This window comes from Schistocerca nitens, chromosome 2 (assembly GCF_023898315.1).
Source record: "Schistocerca nitens isolate TAMUIC-IGC-003100 chromosome 2, iqSchNite1.1, whole genome shotgun sequence".
In the NCBI taxonomy this organism is placed as follows: Eukaryota; Metazoa; Arthropoda; class Insecta; order Orthoptera; family Acrididae; genus Schistocerca; species Schistocerca nitens.
In genome coordinates, this window is record NC_064615.1 from 616331958 (window position 1) to 616345284 (window position 13327).

A 13327-nucleotide genomic window follows, 5' to 3' on the forward strand; every position below is an offset into this window, starting at 1 on the left:
GGAAGCACGTGGTGACGACACGAAGGGTATGCGGCCAAACATGCCAAATCAGTTAATAACCATGACAACCCTGCGCTGACGCGGGGCAAAGACACCAGGAAAAGAAGTGTACATGACTTGTTGCTTTATGTCACAGTTGTGACTACAAAGAACTTTCAAAATTTTATTGAAGGTCTTTTTCCCTTTACTACTGTTTCTTTTGTTGGTGTTACTTTTTTTTGTTACTGTGCCCATAGTTTGAGTTTGTGAGTCGCAGTTACCAAATTTCAGTTGACAATCCTACTGGATAGCTATTTCAGTGTCGGCAGCAATAAGTTGATCACCGTGGAACAATGATTTTACTGAATAATTCGTTCGGTTAATGTCATCAGTGTAAAACTTCAGTTACTCTTTCAGTGTCGGTAGGTACCTTCACTTTAAGAAATACCAGACGCAATCTGCATAATTGCTGTTGACCCTGTTCCAACCCAACTCACTCGTACTCATCAAAGACGACGATAAAGCTTCCTAACAAGCTAAATTAAGATGTAAAAAAGAAACAAAAGGGAACATTTGACCATTAGGGAAGCAGCAGTAATAAGCTGTACAAAGGTGCGAGACGGAATCGAAAATAACATTATCCTAGGAGGAATTTTAGCAACATACTTTTTGGGAAGCTGTATCGGAATGGACAGCTGAGGCTGATACCTGACTCTATTGAAAGTACAAATGGAATTCGCAACTACTTTGTACGGATATGAAACGGAATGAACACACACGCTCAATCGTAGGTGGCAGACTTCATTTCATTGATAAAGAAAGAAACGGAAAATTATAGAGTTTAACTTCCCGTGGAAGGAAAAGACGATTGTAGTGTAACATCGTCGCTCGGAGTTTCATTGGTAAGAAGCTATGAGAATACAGTATGTCTATCAAAGAAATTAATTACAAAACGCTAGTAGGACACATCCTAGAAAAACGGTCAAGTGCGCAAACCGTGTGAAATAGGACTAACAGGAGACATCGACCGTATACAAAGAAGGGCAGCACATATGGGCACAGGATTGTTCTACCCACGTGAGAGCTTCACGTAGATGCATAAAAACCTGATTTGGCAGACGCTTGAGGATGCTACATCCCCGTCGGAATGGTGAAGATTACACTAATTACAGTGCGCATAGAGGAACCTAAGGAGTCATTCTCACAGCGCTCCATACGTGAATGGAACGGGAAGTAGCCCTAATAAGTGATACAGTGAGAAGTACCCTCTGCACTGTACTTCAGTGGTATGCGGAGTGTTGTTGTAGATGCAGAGATTAGAACCAATGCTATTATATGGTTCAAATGGCTGTAAGCACTATGGGACTTAACATCTGAGGTCATCAGTCCCCTAGACGTAGACCTACTTAAGCCTAACTAACGTAAAGGCATCACACACATTCATGCCCGAGGCAGGATTCGAACCTGCGACCGTTGCAGGCGCGCGGTTCCGGACTGAAGCGCCTAGAACCGCTCAACCACAGCGGCCGGCAATGATATTATACATCGTTCCCATGAACAAAATATAAGGCCACGTCCGATATTTCATTTGAGGATATTTTTTTAAATTTCATAATTATGGTATAAATTAAAGCATATTTTATCGTGTTAGGTGCTGGGATATTGCACGTACACCACTGAGTACAAAACACATTAGAAGTGCAGGCTGTCAGTAGGTGTTGCTGCTGCTACATATTCCTGCCACAATTCCGTCTCATTGTAGGTAACGTGGAGGTTTCCTACAAGACAGAAGCAATTAAAGGCGCTTTTATTTAATTTCTCTGTATTTCTCATTTGTTTCGCCCTCTCTGAAACTTTTACTGTCTATAAAAGACCTAAATTTCCTCCCTGAAACCAGTAATTTCTAAGTCTGTGATGAAAGTAGAGGAGCATAGGGCTCCAAAGAGTTTCACACCAGACGCTAGTCGAAAACTACGGTGCCGGAGAAAATGACACATGCATTCCAGGTTTGTACCAAATGCAGATTTAACTCGCACGAGCAACATGTGTGTGTGTCTGGCTGCTGGCAGACGGCATTTGCAACCGGCGCTTTGTGCTGCGTACAGGAATTATAATCAACCGCGAGGCCCCTAGGTGCCCTGCCCCGGGGCTCGCGAGCGCGCCGGCACTGCAGAAGAAAGGAAAAAGTTCGCACCACTTTCTGCGGAATTCAAAACTATTTTAATTAAGTGAAATACGAGGACCACCGCCGGCTGCAAGTCTGTGGACGACAAAAAGAGACCAGGAAAAAAAGGGGAGGATGAATGAAATATTTGGCGCCAGTAATTAAACACTTGTCTCTGCTTTAATGTTCAACCGCACACTTATCGCCACTGTTCGTGCCGGAAATGTGGAGTACATGCAGCAAAAGAGTAACACACCTTCCGCAAGCGCCGTTCTTGTTCCATTCGCCAAAGATGCGCGTGAAGCGTGATTGTCGGTACGTCTACGTACGAGATCGAATTTCTGAAATTTTACAGTGTTGACCATTGTGTAGATATGAATGGGAGAACATTGCACGACTCTAGGAATTATTAAAATTAGGACTTTAGTTTAGGCCCCGTACGGGAACAGACTTATTTCTCAAATTCGGTTTTGTCTACCCACGGCTTTTTCAAACAAAGCCGCACACGAATAACAAGTTTATCAATTTAACGTCAATTTTGTAGCAGACGATGTTCGTGTATGATGTGTTTTGTGGGAATGGCTGCAAATGTAGCTAAAGCTTTTCTAGCTTTGACTCTGGCATTGCATTTATAGAATAAGGAAGCAAGACGCTGGTAGAGGGATTGGTTTAAAATCAAAGAGGAATATACACACGAAAACCTGTTAAAGGAAATGTTAGACTCGGAACCTAATGATTAAATCAAATTTCTCCGAAGGAACAGTGACACTTTATAAATAGTTATGAGCCACTTCGCCCTCTCACTGATAAAAAAGGACACAAGTATGCGAAAATTTATTCTCTTCTACTTGCTCCTCTAATGCCCGTTCATTGAGATCCCACAACGTGGGAAGATATAGTCTACATTGTACGTGGCAAACCGGAGAGCTCCGCTTTTTAAAATTTTATTGCACTCTCGCTTGTATGTTGTGTATAGAATATTGATGTTCTTCTTAACTTCTTCCTGAGTGATACATGACTAGGCACGACGCGGCACTTCAACCATTGCGGTAACTGCCACTGCTATTTTGTATCTTTATCGAAATTCGTATATTATGGAAATTCTCGATATAGTGAGATAAATTGTAATAAAATTCTTTTTCACCAAACATATGTAGCGAATCATCAAAACACAAACATCCGCTATCTTATCAAATTTTCTGTCCATCAAAATTACTCTCAAACATTTCAAACACGCGCTACGCTACACACACACACACACACACACACACACACACACACACACACACATACACACACGTCAAACAGCAGTGTCAAATTTTCAGCAAACATAGTAACGTTTGACGCAGACTTCTTCGTGAGGAATTGTGCTGCCTTTCTCAGAACCATTTTCGCTCTTCTGTATGTCGAGCGTGGTGAGCTGTAACACATCTACGAGCGAAGAATGGGCCGAGAGGCGCCTTTAATTGTTCTGTTTCGTGAGTGAAATAAGCTTCCTTGTTTTCGTCCCATGGATCTGTCTGCTCCCACAGTGTGAGGTGGCGCGGGTGTAACTCCACCAGATTCGAGCTAGGGATGACCGATGTAGTCGGGGTAGAGGGGGGAGGCCATTCTGATTCCAGGTTTGTGGGTTCCATGGTGTTGTGTAGATAGTTCCGCGTAGTCAGCGCGTACACAACTTTCCCGCTAGAGCGCGCCCCGATAAGCACAACAGCGCAGGCGCAGCGCTCGTCCGTCTCCGCACTACGAGATGGCGCTGTCTTAGAGACGGACCAAATTCTGCTTCCGCCGATCCGCGTATTAATATGTAACGCAGCCAATGAGACTGCTGCTAACGTAGACTCTTTTCTCCTCGCGGATCACAATCGCGCAGTGATACCTGAACGCTCGAGGTATTATAACGAGTGTACAGACCTCCGATTAGTCAGTCTGCATTAGTCTGCATTTGTCTGTAGTCAAGTTTCAGTCTGCGCCTAATAAGATTATCGTATTCCTGTACATAGCCATGAAGAGAAATGTATTGACACTTTGTCAAGAATCAGAGATATGTGAGAATAAGATTAACGTACCAAGACCAAAGGAACTTCAGATTGTCAATTGTAGATAGTGTTGTGTCTAGACAAGACAGCCTAGACACAATGAGAGGAAGCCGAAAGGCACGCGCTTAAACTCACGCAGGCTGGCGTGAGGTCTGAAAGAGGATACGTAATGAATGCTATAAAGAAAAGTACGTAGCTTCTGGAATACTTAACTTAAATCCACATTTGTAGAACATCGCTCTTGATGATACATTAATAGAATCTCAATATCAATTGAATACGGCGCCTTGCTAGGTCGTAGCAGTTGTAGCTGAAGGCTATGCTAACTATCGTCTCGGCAAATGAGAGCGTATTTGTCAATGAACCTTTCCTTGCAAAGTCGGCTGTACAACTGGGGCGAGTGCTAGTACGTCTCCCTAGACCTGCCGTGTGGTGGCGCTCGGTCTGCAATTACTGACAGTGGCGACACGCGGGTCCGACGTATACTACCGGACCGCGGCCGATTTAAAAGGCTACCACCTAGCAAGTGTGGTGTCTGGCGGTGACACCACAGATAGCATCCAGAATCAAGTTAAGTAAGGTTTATGATTGTTATTATTTTAATAAATTTGTGTGAAAATTAATCAAGTTCTGTTTAAAGTTGCTCACCGTCAATCTGCTACTCTAAGCGTGCAAGTGGCATTTCTATCGTCTGACCTAACGGCAGAAGATAAACACGCCACAATAAGACCACGAGACATATTGCTGACACTCGCCTACTTCGTTAGAGCGACAAGTCAAATAATCTGATGGCGTTTGTACCGAATGTCTTACAGTACGCACACCACACATGGTTTCCACTTATGACGAATGGTTCCCCTGGAAAGGAAACGGCTGGTCTCCTTCTCCAATCCGAAACGGTTCTTCGTCTCTAAAGATCTCGTCGTCGACAGATCTTTAAACCTGACAACACATCCATTTTTCTGTCAAGTGCGTGCAACCAATAAAACAACGAAAACCTTCCTGTGCAAAATTTTTAGAATTGCATATGACGTTGAAGTAGAAATAAAAGTATAAACACCAATATCAGAAGTATCTTGAAATGTTTAGGTGGACAAATTCTGAAAACGATGGTACAACATACAAAAAAAAATGTGTGTGAAATCTTATAGGACTTAACTGCTAAGGTCATCAGTCCCTAAGCTTACACACTACTTAACCTAAATTATCCTAAGGACAAACACACACACCCATGCCCGAGGGAGGACTCGAACCTCCGCCGGGACCAGCCGCACAGTCCATGACTGCAGCGCCTTAGACTGCTCGGCTAATCCTGCGCGGCAAACATACAAAAACCACGGAGAAAGCGGGAATGTAGGCAACGCAAACATCAATCGGTGTGTGACGAGGCGAATTAACATTTGGGATGTGGGTGAGTTCGCAGTTAAATCTGAGTCTGATTGAAAGTTAACATTCATCGGTGAAATTTCTTTCTTAGCGGTATTTCCAGATGAACATAATGTGAAGGATCAGGCCGGGTCAGATTCCTTATCACTTAAGGAAATTTGGAACAAATGGGTCTGAATCATGGATATAACTGAAAGAATTAAGAGGAACTTATTGTCAGAGGAAATGTGATTTTGGGGGTGTTGCTGTGGATTGACATTACGGGAATAAAATTAAAAATAAAGAAGAGAACGAAAACAACATGGGAGAAGCACTCAGAAGAGCTACGTCGCAAAGGGATATGCAGACGGAAGATTGGAAAGAATGGAGACTTAGGAAGCTAGGATGTGAGAAACAACAATGAGGCATTGAATCGCAATATAAATAAGTTAGAATCGTCGAGTGAGCATATCAGGAAAGGCTTCTGACATGGGTTTGATGAACGACACGAAGCAAGGCAAAACTTGCTTTGATTTACCGATTACCAGAAATGTTGTAACATGTAAATTTTTCTATTCCTTTATCTCAAGCCATCAAATGTAACCTGCCTAGAATATCTCTGACACTGTCTCTCTCCCCTCCCACACGTACACACATTTTTCCTTCAAGATTTTTCTGTGGCTGGTTCCAGTCACGATGGCCGCCACTCAACTATGACTATTAGAAGTCGTTTTAAGGGTTCGATAAATTTTATAGCTGGAGGTTCATGGATGCTTCGCGTTAACAGAAGAAAATAAAATCTCAACAGTATAAATTAATAGTTCCAGGAAAATAATGGTGTGGACAATAATAATCCTGCTGTAAATCGAATAGTTCTGAAGTGAGAAGCCAAGGAATATAACTGTTTATACAAATCTGTTATTTGCATTCTGTCACGAGTATGAAAATCTGTGATTATTCTCGTTCTGGGATAGCTAATTTAAACGATACATTGTCAAAATATGCATATAGTTCTTCGGATAGTGAATAACGGAGGGTAACCAGTAACGTAAATGGATTTTGTCTTTTTTACTATCGTCACGCGCAGAAAAAGAATGACTGCCTCTATAGATTAGTAAGTACTTTACACTCTTCTCATTTTTCCTTACAGTCTTTGTAGACACTTCATTTGAAAGTGGTATAATACTCTGAATTTAACGAGTAAGCGTGTTGCTAACACTTACATGTAAATAAACATACTTGTTATTACGCTAATAGCACAAATTGGGTTTACTTTGATCTTTTCCCACTAGCTAACTTGAGGCTGAGCAGTGCTTAACGATTAGTCGCACAGAAGCAGTCTAAAAACATAAATAAACTAAAATTATCTTCGCAAAGAAGAGTCATCAGTTAACTCCGCACGAAAATTATGTTGTACCTAATAAAAAGGTCCAGACATTGCTGTGAAATATGTTTGGCTTTTGCTTTTGGTCAACGTTCAACAAAGCCATCGTATATGTGTTTCTTAGCTCTGTGAGTTGCTTATAACACCAGTTCTTTCATACACGTTTAATCGTTACGTTGCGATAAGCTGTTATGAATTTTCTAAGTATTTTCACATAGGACTACAGTTATGAAACATCCTTCAGGTGGTTCATCTACAGCCACGATTGAATTCAGCCATATTTAACCGTTCTAAATGAAAATGCTGATACCGTGTATGCTTTCGACAACTTTGGGTAAATTTGCGTTGTTGATGGATCGCCCAAAACAAAGACTTTGGTAACTGCTTGGCATTCCAATATGCCCATGCAAAGCACGGTTACTTTAGAAAGCTACTCAGTGGAGCAACTTAGCAACTTGATACGTCACTTACGTAACTGAGCAACATATGCGAAGAAAACAAAACAAAATATTGTCGATATCAACGTCACTCGTGTCACAGATGAAGAACTTTTCACTTTATCCTCGTGACGCGAATTCTTAAATGGCGACCTACTTCATCGTTAAACACTCTAAGAGAAAAAAGAAGCAGCATGAATAAATTATCCGAAAGGGACGGAATTTGGTAGATGTGATGAACATATACAGACAAAGAAATGATTTTAATTTCAGAAAAATTGGATGATTGGCTCAATCGGAATAACTGCACAAATTGAGCAAGTAAATTAAGCGTTGGCCTACCTATGGCCGTTATGCAAGCAGTTATTCGGCTTAGCATTAATTGATAGAGTTGTTGGATATCTCCGGAACGATATTGCGTCAGATTATGTCCAACTGGTGAGATAGATCGTCAGAATCCCGAGCTGGTTGGAGGACACTGCCCACAATGGTCCAAAAGTTTTCTGTTTGGGAGAGGTCCGCTGCCTTCGCTGGGCAGATTATGGTTTGGTACACACGAAGAAAGCAGTAGGAACTCTCGCCGTGTGCAGGAGGGCATCACCTTGCTGAAATGGAAGCCCAGTTTGGCTTCCCATGAAGGGCTACAAAAAATTAGAGTATCGTCGAGTTGCCGCTGTGCTGTAAACTTGACGCGGATGACAACCAAAGGGGTGCTGCTATGAAAAGAAATGTCACCTCAGACCATCACTCCTTGTTGTCGGACCGTATGGTGGGCGACAGTCTGGTTTGGTATGCCACCGCTGTTCGGGACGCCTCCAGTCATATCTTCGGACTCACATCTCACTGGCTGGTGTAGAACTGACATCAGTGACGGGTCCCGCTTCGAACTGAACGCTGATGATCAGCGAAGACATGTCTCGAGACGTCCCGGACAGTGGTGGGATACCAACCTGACTGTCACCCACCATACGGCTCGACAACTAGGAATGATGGTCAGGCGTGCTGTTTTGTTTCATGGCAAGACCCCTTTGGTTGTCATTCGAAGCACCCTTACGACACAGCGATACTTTTTTTCGTGGTAATAAAGTTCTAAATACTTCTGGTATTCATTTAAGTAACAGTCATAGCATAATCTTAACAAAACTGGTAATACCGGCGGTAACGAGCGATGCGTCGCAGTGGTTAACGCAGTGGGCTTGCATTTTGGAGAAGCGGAGCCACAGCCTGTTCATCCAGATTTAGGTTCCCCGAGTTTTCTCAAAATCAATTAAGGCTAAAGCTGGTATCGCTCCTTTGAAAAAGGACACTTCTCCAATCTTGCCGTTTTCAAGCTTTTGCTCTGTCTACAATTACCTCTTTGGCGACAGTACGCTGAAATCTAATTTCTATTGTTTTCCATGGTAACACCGCTCATCGCGCTATTGAGGGCTGCCTGTGGCAACGACCGTCGTATCCGTCTGTTCCTCCTCGTTTCCCGATAACTTCCCGCCGGCGAGGCTACGAGGCAGCGCGGCTTGTATTTCTTCCCGCCTCGGCTGCTTCTGTTTTAATGTATTCGGAAGAAAAACCGGAGCACTGAACACGGCCAGAAGAAATGTGTACCGGTGCAAGTTGCGCGCCCCGCAAATGGAGCAGGGGTGGGGGAGCGAACAAAGGCACGGGGCGGCTGCCCGTGGCACGCCGTCCAATTTCAAATACAGCAACTTTCTCCCGCCTGCGGCGGCGCAGTACACTGCAGCACGCGACCACCCGCTCTTCTTCGACTATCTATAGAAAATAGTTGAGAAATTGGCAGTTTCCTTCTCCTTTGCAGGACGAGTGCTCGTTCTGGATGAAATAAAAAAGCAAACCTGTAGTTCGAATATCCGGTTCTCAAGTGCACCTAGCAAAGTGATTTTGAATCATATTAACAGTTTCCGAAGACTTTGTACTGACACTGTAGCTTCTGTGTTCAAATATTCGACTCACACGTCTTTGTCCATGTATCTTACTGTATTTTCGCATATGTGACCTATACTAGGTTGATGGATAAGTTCGTAGCGTTCTCCATGAATTTAATAAACACAACAGATATACACAACATAGACTTTAGTCATCAATAATATATTCTCCTTCACTATTTATAACAGTCTACCAACGATGGGGTAGTTTCCGTTCGATTCCGCGACTGCAGAAATTACGTGGTTTCGAGGGCGATGTACTCGTCGAGCCATGTTCGGAGTGCATTTTCATCTGGAAAGGAAGTTCCTTGGAGGTTGTTCGATAGAGAGCGGAAAAGGTGAAAATCCGTGTGCTCAAGATAGAGTGAATAAGGTGGATGTGGAATGACTTCCCAACCCAAGTCCTGTAGAGAGTTTTTTGTCAGTCTAGCATAAAGTGGGCAGGCATTATCGTGGAACAGCATCACGTCTTGCAGACGTCTTAGTTGTTAACAGTAAATGTCAGTAGTGATGGCTGCACCTCGGCGAAGCAATTCGTAGTACATCACACGTTGCTCTTCCTCCAGATGCATAATATTATCCATTGTGGATGCACGCAGGTCTTTGGGCTCAACCATTCATTTCTTTTCCTTAGGTTAGCATAAAGACACCATTTCTCGTCACCAGTAACGATACAGGATTGCAATGGTCCGTGTTGTTCACGAGCCAATCGATAACGAGCAACAAAATATGCTGATTTTTGTGTTTTGGCTTACAGCATGCGGTACCCATATGCCCGATTTTTGAACCTTCCCCACTGCATGAAGATGTTGCATGAATGTGGAATGATCGTAGTTCATCACATTTACCGGTTCTCGCGTACACCAACGACGGTCATTGTGGATTAATGTGTTTAAACAGTCTTCATCAATCCGTGAAGGTCTTTCTGTACGTGGAGGTTCACTAATGTCAAAAAACCAAAATGACAATACGTAAACTCAAATACCAATAGTGAACTACAAATAAAAAATCACAATCGATAACTAAGCCCGTAGCAACCGGAATACCAACATGCAAAGCAAAGACGCTACGAACTTATGCACCAACATAATAAATGAGTGTACGAAATCACAAGTACAAGAAGTTGCAGATAATTACGAATATGTTTGTACTTAGCAAATTTTGTCCTTTTGTGCTTGGGTAAAAAGGATCTTACAAGCACAGTATTAATGTTAATATTAATGCAACTGCAAATGCGTAACTTTTGTTCTTCCTTCATTCAGTGAAATATTAAATTTCTTTCTTCATTAGAATAATAAATACCAGTTTTGAGCCTCTATAAGAGTACGATTAACTTTTCCATAATTCTAGGACTGTGACGAGCAAAAGTGCTCCGGACAAAATTTGTGACAGTACACGTTAAAAGTACTTGAACATTTAATCGCGTCTGTCAAAGATCTGACACGTTGTCGGGCGTGTACCTGTTCTTTGGTTAGACAAACTACTTTTGCAGAAAAATCGAGCGTGTAATTATAGCCGGTGACTTTCTTTTTATTTTATTGCTGAAATAACATGGCCTTCAACCTAGGTTACGATTACTGGTTGTAAGTAATAACAATGTTAAAAATATCAATTTCTGATAGAGCTGTATAGATTCTTATGTTCAAAATCAAGAAAAAATATGCTAAAGCTATCTGAACCGTAACACACCACCAACCACCAAAAAGATCTTACAAACCACTATCTACTGGTGCCGTTTACTTTATCCGGAATGAAATTACATGCTTACCCAACTGATCCTCAGGCACTGTTCATGAACAACAAGTTTACTGCAAGAATTATGCCTAAATGGTACATACAATTCAATGAACAAAACCTGAATGTCAGAACGCTGAACATTCAGTTGAACTGCTTAGTGTACATCGATATCCGTCGTTCCTGGCAAACACAGTTGCAACACTGTGGTTCCATCAGTCGTATTAAAGTCAGAAATATCATATTCTTCTTGGGCTGGTTCGCGATCTTCCAGCTACATCACTAGTTCCTGCCGCTATGCTTTTCTCCCGTCCGTGGTATTACGGAAATCTCACGCGCAGGTTCTCTATTATGACAGAGCTTGAGATTACTTCACTGTGACTGTTTACACCACCTACAACATTGTTGTATTGAATTCTGGTATTGCGGTTGACAGCAAAGTAGACAGACTAATCCGTTATTACAACAGCGACTGAATACGTTTCCTGTTTGACGGTTCTGAGAGGCTACAGTTTCGTGGCTCACACAGCGTGCAGCAGGCTTACCTCGGTTGTTGCTAGAATCTCTGATTATTCTTCGTGTTTTGCTGTCACCGCCAGTAAGCCAGTAAGTATCCTCCAAATGATTATAGCACCAGACTATACTGAAGTAGCTCTATTATTTAAAACTAAATGTGTAATATGTTCCGAAACAGCGGAGAAAACACTTCTCAACACTGAACGTTACTGTGATACTTTGTGTCTCTTCATGTGTGCATTCGGTCCTGCCTTCATTTTTAAGGGTGATAATGCGCGACCGCATCAGACAGCGCAAGTGAAAGAGGTCTTTGAATATTTGGTGAGTGAACTGACATGACCATTCTCCCGAGTTAGATACCACCGAGCAAGTGTGGAATGCGTTGGGGAGGCATACTGCAGCAAGTCCACATGCACCAATGACCATCCAGCAATTGTCAACCACGTCGCCAGCACAGCAGCACGTTTTACAGTGTTGCTGTCAGTGGTGATCACATACCCTGTGTGTATTGTGTATTCAACCGGGGACCTGGAAACGACAGAGAGGCTTCGTCCCGCCGTAGTCCTCAGTGGTCTACAACCCCACAAGAGGCCCCACACCGAACCCAGGGTTATTGTGCGCTTCGGCCCCTGTCGAACCTCCCCCCCCCCCCCTTTCTCTCCCCCGTAAACGTCGCATGCCAGACGAGTGTAGCCCCAAATGATTGCGTGGTAGGGTAATTTTGGTGGACGCGTACTTGGAGACAGTGTTTGCGCAGAATGGCCGACATAGCGTCACGGAGGCGGAATAAGGGGAACCGGCCCGCATTCGCCGAGGCAGATGGAAAACCGCGTTAAAAACCATCCATAGGCTGGCCGGCACACCGGACCTCGACACAAATACGCCGGGCGGTTCGTGCCGGGGACCGGCACACCTTACCGCTCGGGAAACAGTGCGATAGACCGCGCTGCTAGCCGGGCGGGCACATACCCTGCTGAGAACTATCTCCAGCCTTGTGTAATGTACACAGGGCAGCTTCATGAATCGGGTGAATTTAGTGTAATTATTGTCTTTGGATAAAAGTGTCCTTTCCGTTCGTCTAATTGCATATTTCTATCAGTTACTTCTGTACTACATTGTAGCAATTCTTTCTACGTATGGTCTAAGTTTCATCGAGCTATGTTACTTGGCAGTAACACATCATCCGAGAGTACTTTCGTCCTTAACTTTTGCACACTTGTGTATTAGAATGACTACTTATGACGAAACTTGAATTCTGTATATAGCGTAAACGTTATGCATGCAGTGTATAGAGGAATTAAATGCTTAGATACGTCAGAAATCAAACCATAACCGGCTATGTTTGCAGCGACTAACAAGACATTACTACTGTGTGATCCGCTGTGATTCATCGGCGCGCACTTCTGCGTCGTGTCAGGCGATTAATCGGTAAATACGTTAATTACGAACGCCGGATGAGATTACTCATGTCAGAGGAGTGATGCATTAGCGCGTCAGCCACCATAACAGCGTATCGTCGCACTCCTGGAATAAGACCTGCTCTGGCTCCTCTACACATAATCAGCGTTCGACTAACAGCGGTTAAGCGCGCCTTCCGTGCGGGGTATTGTAACAAAACAAGTTCTCAACAGATTAGAAAATGAAGCTTTGCGGATAGTTCAGTTGCGATGAGTAGCAGGTCCTCGAGTCATTTTCCTGTTAGATCGAAGGCAGACAGGTGAGCCATGTTTAGACAATTTGGCTTATACAAACACTATTCTGAAATAAAA